This window comes from Anser brachyrhynchus (assembly GCF_964034855.1).
Source record: "Anser brachyrhynchus genome assembly, chromosome: 9".
Lineage (NCBI taxonomy): Eukaryota > Metazoa > Chordata > Aves > Anseriformes > Anatidae > Anser > Anser brachyrhynchus.
Window position 1 is genome coordinate 20,453,344 of NC_137703.1, and position 12,483 is coordinate 20,465,826.

The window sequence follows — 12,483 nt, forward strand, 5'->3', positions numbered from 1 at the left end:
TAGACAAATGGTGACACTAAACTGACCATCTAGCAAATCCCGTGACAGGTTATTAAGGAGAAAAGGGGAAAATGTAATTAAGCCATACTACAGGTAATAGCTTCACACTGTAATGCCATCTCTGAAAAACTCGCTAAAGGAGCTATTCATACGGTCTGACATAGTACATATAAAAACACTTTAATAGCAAGAAATTAAAACAAGTGAATACAAGAGGAAAAAATGTATTAATTAAATGTAACTTGGATTTAGCACAGAAAGGCCTCCGATTCAGGCTAGACTGAGTAGACTTCATCAAAAAAGAGTAAAAGTTGCTTAGCAGTTTAAGTACCCTGGTCAATAGTTCAATATTGTTTTAGCTCCTTTGCTGAAAAAAGCAACATAAAGAAGCTAAAACAGGCTAATATGTGCACAGAATTCAAAACCAAATAAATAAAACCCACACCGCACAAACCTCAAACCCAGCTCTTCCCATTTACCCTTAGAAATGCAAATTAGCACTGTCCTTGTTAACAGGTGCTAAGTAGCGAGGAACCACGCTGCTTTCCCTGTGTTACTGAGGAGCAGATGCCTTCATGTATTTCTAGTAATAGCCTTAGGGAAAGGGCCACTGAAAGAGAGAGATCAAACACTCTTCATATCTGACCGTAAGATTTCAAAATAAATCCAGTGATGAGTTTGAGAGGCAACAATGGCACCAGTGAAACAGGACACTGCTATTGTGATAATTTCCACGGCTCTGCCTGTGAGTTAACTGTATGAGAGCTTGTATACCTACACAACTTTAATTTTCAAGACTCTTTTCAGCAGTATGAGATTTACCTGCTATTTTCAATCGACACTTCATTATTCTACTGTGTTGACTGGGAAATAGCTTTGGCAAAGCAAAGGGCCAACAAGTGACCCTTACGCTGGTATAGATATTCTAAACTTCTGTCTGTTGTGGGCACCTTACACTCCCTGTCACCAGGTACCTCACAATCACCATAACAAGGCATGAAAAAGCTATTTGAGTTTTACAGGTGGGACAGCTATTTGGATAAAATCAAAATCCAGCAGAATGGGGAACAACCCCCCCCCCCCCCCCCAAATGTCTGCGTTCAGGGACTTAATGTATGTAAGTATCTGTGGGTACCTACAAGGATTAACAAGGAGCTGTGCATATAGGTGCCAGTATGTATGACCTGATGTAAGTGATGTAAGATCCTTTATTAACCTCATCATACTGAGTTTCCCAATACTGCACAAAACCTACCTGCATCGTGATCTAAAGAGCAGTACAAAGACACATAGGCTACAAGTATTGTGCAAAACAAAGCAGCACAGTCACATCAGCAAAGTATAGTAGGTCACACACACCACCCCTGAGGGCTCTGTTGTCTTTCAAAGGATGAAAAGCCTTGTGGCTTTTGTGTGGCCACTCATCTGGGCAAACCTAAGGGGTGCTCACAGCCAGTTCAATCCTTTTCATAACACTGTGTACAGTACAATATATAGAAGGGATCATCAAAAGTATCTGATGGATCACTGGATTAGGTTTGCAGATGTCAAACTCCAGGCGAGTTCTCTGAGCAGAAGTTTCTCCATTCCTTCAGGCCATAAATACATCAGCTACTTCTGTAGTCCAGGTGAATGAAACTATGCTTGGCAGTGTAAATTAATATTTTACTTAACATTTTGTCTGAGACTCCACAAAATGAAACCAGTCCTATCCTGGGGCAAAGAACTAGATTAGATGACCTCTCTAAGTCCTGTACAGCCCTGTTCTCCATGATTCTGCTATGGCTCAGGATTACTGCCTACTCTGTTCCCAACCTGCCCTGGTGGCATCCACATGACATCCTCATCTTTGTGCATTAACCACCTTTAAATTTTTTAAGCTGCTCAATTTTCTTTCAAAAATAGTTACTAATATGGAGTATATCAATCATGGACATAGTGTGTGTGAAATTAAGTTAAAACATATTTTACATAAACACTGGCATTTTGTCACTTGCTGTTGCAAAACTTCCAGGAAGGAAATACACAAAAGTGGGACCCGTACCCCAGTTTAGTTTGGGACCTTTCCATAGCTTGGTTTAGTTAAGAAGGCCCATCTCACACAGTCTGCTTGCATTAGCGTAAAGAACCTCAATGGGATGGTGCTTGGCAGAAAAACAGATTCATTTGCAGGATACTGAAATAGAAGCCCAAGCCAAACATACCTGTTTGATTCAGATTGGAAAGATTAGGCCTTCAAACAGATCTTCCTCATATGTTCTGAGACCTTCAATATGCTCCTTATTCTGTCAGCCAGTGGAGTTATTGAATCATTCTCTATTCTGGAAATTCATTATCCACAACTCAGTTCTAACAGGACTCAGATAATTCATCTCTTGACAGTGAAAGAAACATAGGAAGTGAAGGAAAGTTACCCCAAGGTCAAATTTTGCTTCCTGTTCATGATTCACACACGATACACACATGGTACTGCTGCTGTCTACATTCATTGGCTTGATTCAAGAGAGATGACTAAATCTAGGGAAATTTTTTCAAATTAACACACTAATTTAAGCTTTAAATGATCTGAGAACTGTGCAATTGGAGAGCTGACATTTTAAAAGGTTATTGATTGTATAATTAACATAATCAATAAAATTTACTTAACATTTACCTAGACATTAAATTGAGTATGGAAGCTGAATGTGAACATCTGACAAATATTTCCACAAGGAATCTAATGACACATTTGAAAAGAAGTGCTTTCCTTCAATCCAAAAATATCTAATAAATCTGAAGAAAAAATTCTGCTAGACCCATTCAGTAAACTGATCTTTCTGCAAACTGTTTTTATGTGCTAATAAAATCCTTAGACACCACCCAAAGCAAGCACAAATCCAGCCTCACAGCATGGATTTGCCATTAATCATGTTCATAAGCAACTGCCTTTCCTCTAGAAAGGCCAGTTGCCGTATTGCTCAGCTCACAGTACTTCACCTCTTTGCAGTGCAGGAGAAACAGCAAAAAAAGTACTCAGCGGGCATTAGTGACAGGCGTTAGGAATATTCAGAAAAATGTCTATTAGTTAGAAAATACTGTTGGGGGTTGGAGTAGAAGGAGAAAGAACTTTTTACTTGGAACGTACCCACCTTAAGAAGGTTCTGTGGGAGAGACTCTTCATGAGGGGGCTCTGTTCTCCCATCAGAGCAGCCAGCAGGTGAGTAGTTAGAGATTGCAGACATGAATTGAGCAGAAAGTCTAATCACTGGTTACTGGGTATTTTGGACTATGTCATTTCTTTGCTGGCAAGTTTGTTTTTAAGTGCTGGTAAGGTCTGTTTCACTTCTGAGGCAGAAAAGGAAACTTCACATTTTGCAGAAGAGAATCTGGATTTCTAATTAGCCTGTAATTGCATTCTTTCCTCTCGTACCTCACCCAGACTCGAGGTGGGCTGTTTTGCAGACCACCCAACTGTGAGACCCCTCAGATTTCCAACACCTCTCCAGAGGCTTTCTGTGAAACAGCTGAGTTCGTGAGTATCAAAGTGCTCATACCCTCTGCTTCCTCGCACTTTCAAGAAAGGTAAATAAGTTTATTCAGCTCTTCCCTGTAATGAATGAGATGAAGAGCAAGCTGAAAAGTGAAAAATGAATTTGGATAAAAACAACAGCAGGCAATCCAGACATTCGGAGAACAGTAAGGAAAAAGCTCATCATAAAAAGATTAGTCTGGGGGTATGTTACCTGTAGATCTAATTAAATTAAGCAATAGTAGAAACCATAAGTGCCACGAGTGATAACAAGAAATTCATTTTGTAACTTTATTTTTCAGTATATTCCAAGTTTTCACAAAACAAACTAAACCCAGTAAGTTTGTTCTGTGTTATTTATAAATCACTTATTTGAAAAAGGCAACCTCAGCAGAACCAAAATAGCCACGCTGAAGAGTAAGGATGATTCTTAGTAAGAAGTAGAGCACGTGCACTGCCAAGCGATCAGGAGGAGGGATAATTTCCCCCCCGCCCAAAGGAAATACTGTTTCTTTAACAAACCAAAACTTGAATGACACGAAACCTATTTCTGCTCTAACAAATATATAGCGAAATGTATATATACACAGAAGTGAAAAACAAAGAAAGTGCTAACATTCAGGCAATCACTTTGCTACATGTCCTAACTGTTCAAAATTAGTTTGAACTGTCAAACACTAGATATCTAAAAATCAAAACACAGCACTTATTTTCCATATGAATTCTCCATATAAAAGCTACATTTTTCCTCTTGGCAAAGCAGTTTGTAAAGGTTTACAGCTATCATGGCAGCAAACTCTCTAATCACAGTGATTCTGAAGCAGCAAATTCCATCTCCTGTTGAAAAATATCTCATCCACACTGTAAAACTGAAATATGACACTGAGATGAATGAAGGCAGGAAGATGAAAGAACTTGGCAGCAGTGGAGTGATTCTTCACAGTTCCCCATGCTTCTTCACTCTGCTAGCATTCCTGATGCCGGCAGCTTACCGAGCACTGGGCACAGAGACCCTCACGACTACATGAAGGCAGCTGCCCAAATCATTACAGGGTTTGAGAAAAGTTTCTCCAAAACTACAGGTATTAAGAATGAGTAAAATTCTGCTAACAGGTACCACCAACATGTACTGGGCTTAAAAGAGGTGATTGCCTTTTTAACCTACCAATTCAATTTAATTCTCTGTGATCAAACATACATTTCTTCTAAGCACTCTTAATGATTTGCCTGCTTCCAGTGATGATCACATCTGAGAGGAAAAAATATGATTATAATTGCAGAAAGCAGAACATGGCAACAATGAGCAACAAACATTAATGTAAATATCTGCAACAGAAACATTAAGATTGGACTGAATGAAGAATGAATGGAAACATCTGTATGGAAAAGCACCAGAAGAAACACCAGGAGTCAGAACAGCAGCAGGTACCGATAACCTGACCATCAGCAATTGAACTGGGAAACACCAGAGCACGATGACTGCATCAAGATCAGGCAGACTCTGTCATTTCTTTTTCTGCTTCCCCAGCAGCAGGGCACGCCGCAGCCATAAAGCTACAACAAACTAGAGAAACCAAGAAAATGGGCAGCTCAAGACGTATGCAGGATAAAGTGAGATTAAGGCAAATTTCACACCATAATGGCTGACACCTAAAGGACATAAAAGACCTGTCAAAACTCACTTCATCACCACTACCCAAAGGAATACAAAAGCCATAGTGAGGACCTAACACCCAACACCCTTGCCCTGCATGCTGCATGCAAGGATCCTGGTCAGACCCTTGGGCATGCATGGTTTGGTGTTGGTGGTCTCTCGATATCTGAGAATGGAGGTTGAAAGCAAAACACATCATGAGAAAGGTTGTATGGTTATTCCCAGAGCCCATGGACCAGCTTTTCTCTGGGCACAAGTTGTCACAGCAGTTAAATTTATTTGCCTCTGCCCTCCTCAGGAAGTCCCTTCAAAAGTACCGGCAGATCATCACAGAAATTTCACTTCTTGATGTGTGTTTACCTCCTGCTAGCTTAAGCCCTCTATTTGATGCCAGCACATAACTATGAATTATAATCAGAAAGTTACTGCAGCTTAATTTTTCTGTAACTATTGTTCTGCATGCTTCCCAATAGCCAGGAACAAAGAGCTTTTTATCTCCTAGAAATGCAGATCACAAATAAACAATATCATTCTGATATTTCCTTGTCAGCTGTTATGTAACACAAAACCAAAACAACAACAAAAAAAGAAAACACCCTTCCCTATAGAGGAAGAAAATGAAGGAAAATACACATTATTATCAGAATTAATACTTTTTCTATGCCATACCAATTAAAGATAGTTTTGGGACATTTTCTCTAATTATTCACCAAAACCGGTCCTTTATATTTCAGCCAGGATTATCCAGAGAATAACACACTTTTATCCCTTTCTTTAAAACACACTTGTGCCCCAGGAAATTTAACTGCCACTGCCTAATCCCATGAAAATCCTTTCTGAATCACTTGGGGATTGACCTCATGAATTTTTCATTGTTATTTCTTGGTGGGACTGTCAATCAGACATGAAAAAGAGGAAAACAAAACACAGAGTGAAGTAGTTTGCTAGAAACGCCACCTCAGCCAGCGCTAAAATTACATTAAATGGCATAAAGACGAGTCACTTTGAAGAAGCAAAATAGAAAAAAAGTCTCCATTCTGCAACCTTTTCTCTCTGTCTTCTCAGGATTAATAGCTTATTTCCCTTTTGTGTTCTTCAGGCACACTCAGTGTTGCATCCTGTGTTTCCTAAAGAACACTGTGGACATCTCAGGGAAGTTTTTAAGAAAAATCCAGCATAATTGTGCTTTAATCATGTTCTATCAAATTATCCTCAAATCAAACAGCGCAAAGCTTTTTTTCTTCACACTTCTATGTAATTACAACCAGAGTAGTGACAAATATGTAAGGTGTGGCTCAAATCCCACAAGATGTCTAATCACTACTGACAAGTTAAACCATGTTTACCATGTTTTTAGCATAAAGAATGTTCTCTCACAAGCAAAGCAGAAATAATCTTTGTACATCAATCCACACACCAAGCCCAGAAGCTTGGTATGTCATAATAAGCCTAGATCGAGTATTATCTATGTGTCCCAGTCATACAACATTAAGACCCCACAGGTGCTTGGCAAACACAGATTAGAAAGGCTGATCTTTCCCTGAAGACCAAATAGAAATCACTTACACAGAAAGGCAGAGGTGATGAAGCAGTCATAAAACTTTTGTAGACCTTTTCAATTGGCCTTGAGATAACTCTATAAGGAGTTCTCCAGTTACTCAAACTTTCTATATAAAGTATGTTATTTTATGTTGAATGCTTCAAAAAAACAAATACTTCAGCCTAAGAAAGGCAAAACAAAAGGATCGTGAAAGAAACCCACCAAAATAAGTGCTCATAACAGAGAAACGGAAAGCACAGCATGATTCTCACCCCTGAAAGTTAGAACAAAACACGAGGCACAGGATCTGACACATTCAGGTGAACACAGGTAACAACATTAATATGAAGAACTGGATCTATTCTTCCCACACGTTGGAAGACAATTCAGATATATCTGCTTTCTGTATTTTCATTAATATAGCTTAGTGAGGCCTTCACATCTTCAAAACGGAAGAGTAAGTTCCATCTAAGCTGAAAGATGTTGAGATGTCAAATATGGCTATATATTAGTGATATCCCGTATATTTTCAGAAATGCGGGGATCTGAACTCTGTTTCGTCCAACAAGTACATTCCCTTTCCATACTATTGACATCGCTTCATTTTAAAATCATTAACTGTGTGTTGTGATTAATGTTTTCAACAGAGCTCCAATCCATTTGAATACCTGCTTTCTTCAAAGCTGGTTCTTCAATCCAACAAGTCTCAGCTCCTTATGTACAGAACTAGTACATACTGTAGAGTACTCTGCAGCTGCATCGACTAGGGAGCCGCTACAATATATATCCCACCACGCTTAGTGTTGGCGCAGCCTCCCCCTGAATATTGTGGGCAGTTCTGGGCTCCATGACATCAAAAGGATGTCGAGGTTCTTGAGAGCATACAGAGGAGGACAGCAAAGCTGGCAGGAGGACACGTCCTGTGAGGAGAGGCTGAGGCCGTCGGCCGAGGCTGAGGGGCGGCCTCGCTGCTCCCTCAGCTCCCTGAGGAGGGGAGGCAGAGGCAGGCCCAGAGGATGGCCCAGAGCTGCACCAGGGGAGGCTGGGGCTGGACACCGGGGGAAATCCCTTCACCGTGAGGGCAGCCGGACACCGGGACAGGCTTCCCAGAGAGGTGCTTGGTGCCCCGGGCCTGTCGGTGTTGGAGAAGTGCTGGGATGGTGCCCGCACTGACAGACGTCAGCTTCTGGGGAGCCCTCTGGTGATCAGGCAGGTGGCTGGTGGGCCCCTTCCAACCAAACGGTTCTGTTCTATTCTAAACTTACCTACAGTGAATGAACAGGTAAATTAAAGCAATCACCCAATTCTTTTGCCCTGTTCTGCAGAACTGGCATATAGAAAGGGCCTATACTTGCTGGAGATTGCCTATTTCAACACAGTTCCAGCACATCAGAGAGCCTCCTTCTCCCAGCTGTTCACATGAACATTTTATTCTGGTAAAAGGGCACTTTATTCTGACAAAACAAGGAAATTTTCATTTGGGAACAATTACTCTGCTGAGAGAGTAGATCAATTAGTCCACAATAAAGGGTCAAACATGGGAAGGGGCTGAAACAAGCTGTGACACAACAGCCATGTCAGCCTGCCTCCCTGAGAAGAACAGTCATGTAACTGTGCGACCAGGCTTCAGATTTCCTTTTGCTGGCTACCAAGGTTTTTCTACAGTGTACTTAGCAACATGACTGACCCCAAGCCATGGGCGTCTCCGTCTGCTCAGCAATTAAAGAGAGGTCAGAACATCCTTACACATGCATGTGAGAGGAGGGGCAGGATTTTCTTGAAACAAAGGCTTACTTCATGTAAGAATAAATAATTTAAAGCATATATAGCTCACACAACAGATTCTACTTGGAGGTGCCAACACTGTTTGAGGATTATTCATGGTGCAACAGCAAAAAAGATTTCTTATTAGGACAAACTTTGAGTTTGGGGTTATATATATAAATATGTAGTGCTAACAAAGTTAAACAAGAGATTTCGGAGACAGGAAGGGGGACAGGTTTCCTCCAGTATTATTCCCTGTGCAGCGAGCATTCTTGCAAGTCAGAGGCCAAGCCTCCATGGAGCCTTCTCATTACCATTGCAGCTGCTCTGGGTCAAAAGAGCACTAAGAAACACAGTTTTGTTTTTAAGTGGTCTTCTTTTTTGTTTGGATACTTGGTTTTGTGTTGACTGTTGGAGAACTCTTTGTTTTCAAGCTTTTTTTTTTTTTTAATTGGAAAAAGAAGTTGTCAAGTGTGCACTGCAAACAAATGGCCTTGGGAGCCGTAATCACCACGCTTATTTTCCCCCTCATCTTCTTTTCTACTGGTAAATGTACTTGCTTCCCCTACATTGTAGATTGTAGAAAAGTTCAGAAACAGGATTTCTCACAGCAGCATCCCTTAGCTCAGCTCTCCCAGTAGCAGCAGAGCCAGAACAATGAAACAAGTAGCCTGTAGGATCTTGCTGTAAAATAATGACTGGAGACATGTAATGCCTAAAATAACACTGACCACCCAAAACCCTTGAAACAAACCTTACTGATGAGTAAACTATAATTTATTGCAGTTGTTTCATTTGGTAAGTGAAAGCAATAACAATAAGAAATCCTGTTCACAGGATGAATTTCATTTTGATACCCTTTCAGGGGAAAATATATATTCATTATATATACACACACACACTTTATAAATATATGTATATATATACACATACATACACACTCATATATTCATTAGCTAAAGACTTTGTATCCCTGTACCCAGGAGTGAGAGCTGAGAAATCCACAGATACAGTTTAAGCCTCTTTTGATGTCATTATCATACTTTTCCAAAAGGTTCTTTGGCAGATTCCTATGGAGATTTTTTTTTTTTAAATTAAATTTCCTAAATTTTAAAAAGAAAGTAAGAATCTATTTAAAACACTTCATAACTTGATCACATTATAAAGGAAGAAATGGTATGGCTACATTTATTTTTTTTCTCATCAGTTGAAATTTAAAGCTCAGATAAATTTCTCTGAACTTTTCTTAAGTAATTTAAATCACAAACCAGACTTCAAAAAGAAATAATACAGCAATTATACTAAAAAGTATAATCATCTGGGGAAGAGGAAAAGTCATCAGACTAACAGACAAAGGATTGAACAGAGTTCTAGTTTAGAGGAAGAAAGGGGTCTGCATGAATAAAACAGAAATCATTTCCAAGCAAGCCAAGAAGTGCAAAGCTTTGAGAATTAGAATTGAACCCTTCTACACTAATAAGGCTGCATCCTTCCTAGTAAAGAGATGATCTTCAGTTTCACTTTACTTCCTTTCCTGTTCTGTAATCATCCTATCAGGCAATTATATCTCTCATCCTCCTCCTGGAGTTTGGTAATTCTTTCCTTACTGGTTGCACAGGTCACTAATGGAGGCAAACAGGGTACTGTTTTGTTATCGGTTGGCCTCTGTATAAAATAATACACGTCCAAGGTATAAGAACTTGAAGTGTTGTCTCTGTTCACATTTATAATGCTAAGCAATTGCATGCAGCTACAAAAATAATACATTTTACCAGGAACAGTCTCCCTCTCCTCCCCCTTCAATGTTTCGGAATCTGCTCAGAGCCCCAGTTAATGCATGCAATTTGTTAACTTTCACGCTTTGAGCCTCACTTCTTGGTCCCCACTTCACACTCCCTCGTGTTGGTGCCCACACCATATGTGGCTGCAGCATGACACTGCTGCCTCTTTTCTTCTAGACCCCCAGTGCCAGAAGCAGCAGACTGGCAGATCTGTGCAACAGACCTGGGAAAGGGGAAGGAGAAAAGATGTAAGAGAGCAAAGAAGAAGCTGCTTGAGGACAGCTGCAGTTCTGTCCTGCAGCATGTCACTCAGCACACCAGGTTATGCTTGATTGTACAATATCTGTTGCCTTCCAACACTACCAGAAGCCCCAAGCGTTTAGGGATTGTATATAGGATATAGCCATTGTGTGGCAATTTAAGTGGTCTGTACACACTTAAATCCATCCTCATTCAGCTTGTTTAGCCCTAAATGAGAATAGAGAACATTCCTTAAAAGTGCATGCCTGAGTAGGTCCTATATCAATAAACATAGTAGCTCACTCCACAAACAGATGTCAAACCTCTCTGCTGTTAAAATTCTACATTCTTTTACCTCAAACAGACTTCTACAGACATTCACAGAAAAAAAAGAATCCGGCTTAAACGTGTAAATTTAATTTGTCAGGCGTATCCCAGAATATATATTTAACATACTCACACAACAAGAAAGGAGCCTTAAGCTGCAATACGCTGTCAAATAGCAACTGATTTTGAGATGGGTGCTTCCACATCTGGTAAAGAAAGCAAGAAAAGAGAAATAAGACAACTGTCTTTAAGGCAGAAAAAGCAGAAAAGCTTCTGAGAGTGGATGGCAGTAGAGGGAAGAAAGTGCCTGCTAGACATATTTTCTACAATTTCTACAATTTTAACTGCCAATTCTAATAAAATGCCTCAGGTACACCATTGTTTTCAGCAATTTTAAATTTCAGACGAAGTGTTTCATACATAACATGTACATATCCCTTACATATAAAAAAAGGGTGATTTTGCATGTTTGACAGAGCAAGTGGATGACTTGTCAGAGAATGAGAATGCTGGAAGGGACCATAGGAAGTCTCTAGTCCAAACTCCTGACCAAACCTTGGTCAGCTGTGAGGTCACATCAGGTTACTTAAGGTTTATGAAATCAGACCTTGAAACCCTCAAAGGTTGGAGACTGTATAATCCCTCTAGGCAACCTGTGCAACAGCTTCACTGTCCTCATGGTTAAAAATAAATAAATAAAATTTTTATCTAATTTAAATCTCCTTTGTTTCAGTTTACGGTCATTATTTTTCATCCTTTCACTCTGTGCCATTGTGAAAATCCTGGTGCCTCGTAAGAAATGGCATACTATTTTTCCTGGAAGTTTGTGAATGGTTAGTAAAACACAGGACAGGTTTCCAGGAGAGGTCTTCAACTTAGAATAGGAACTATGGATAAAATCCACAGCATTTATAAAAGAATTATCTCAAAGAGTTCACCATAAAATGCGTTTGCCTTTCAGAAGGGCCAATTTCTCATTACTTAAGAGTAAGTATAAACATTTTAGAAAAGTGGAAAATATTAATTAGCTAAAAAACAGAGTAAAAAGGTTTCGATTTCAGACAAAAAAAGCGAAACATGTTGATTATGGAAATTCCATGATCAAAATTAGGCAGTGTAGCTGGTTGGTTGTGACATAAACCACAATTTTCCAATCACTGCCTAAGGCAAAAATGTCAGAGCTGAGCCAAATCGCCTAGATTAGGATGTTTAACTTGACATGTTTATTCTAGCTGAAAGCCAAACAAACCCTTCCAACTTTCTAGAGTTTTCTCCATCCATTTCCTTTTTTAAAACAGCTAGCCAGCTATTTTTGTTAGTAATTCTTCTATATAAAAAAAGCAAACAAGGAAAAACACACAACTGTATACATACAAATATATATACACACACAAATACGCATACAAAAGTCCACAAAATGTAATGATTATGTGTATATATGTACACATATAAAACCCATCAGATTTTTAACTTTGGGATGGTAGACAAAAGGTTTCATTTGTTGCCAGATAACTTATACTGGTCACCTTTAATAGTTACAGGTAAATGCACTTTGGACAGCTCGAGATGATCCTAAATTCCTCGTACCGCTTGGCAAAAGTCAAGCCTCCACAACAAGCATCTGTAAAGCTGGCTGCTGGGGATCAGCTGCCCTGTGTTGCCATTGCAG

The 12,483-nt window shown here is 39.7% G+C and overlaps 1 protein-coding gene across 1 annotated transcript in view; it reads right to left on the reverse strand.

Moving 5' to 3' along the window:
- Positions 1–12,483, reverse strand: part of SPSB4 (splA/ryanodine receptor domain and SOCS box containing 4) — a 143,367-nt gene that overhangs the window by 123,152 nt on the left and 7,732 nt on the right. Inside the window, exon 2 of the mRNA XM_080605220.1 lies at positions 10,948–11,020. The gene's annotated coding sequence lies outside the window, so the exon portion shown is untranslated. The remainder of the gene's footprint in view (positions 1–10,947; positions 11,021–12,483) is intronic.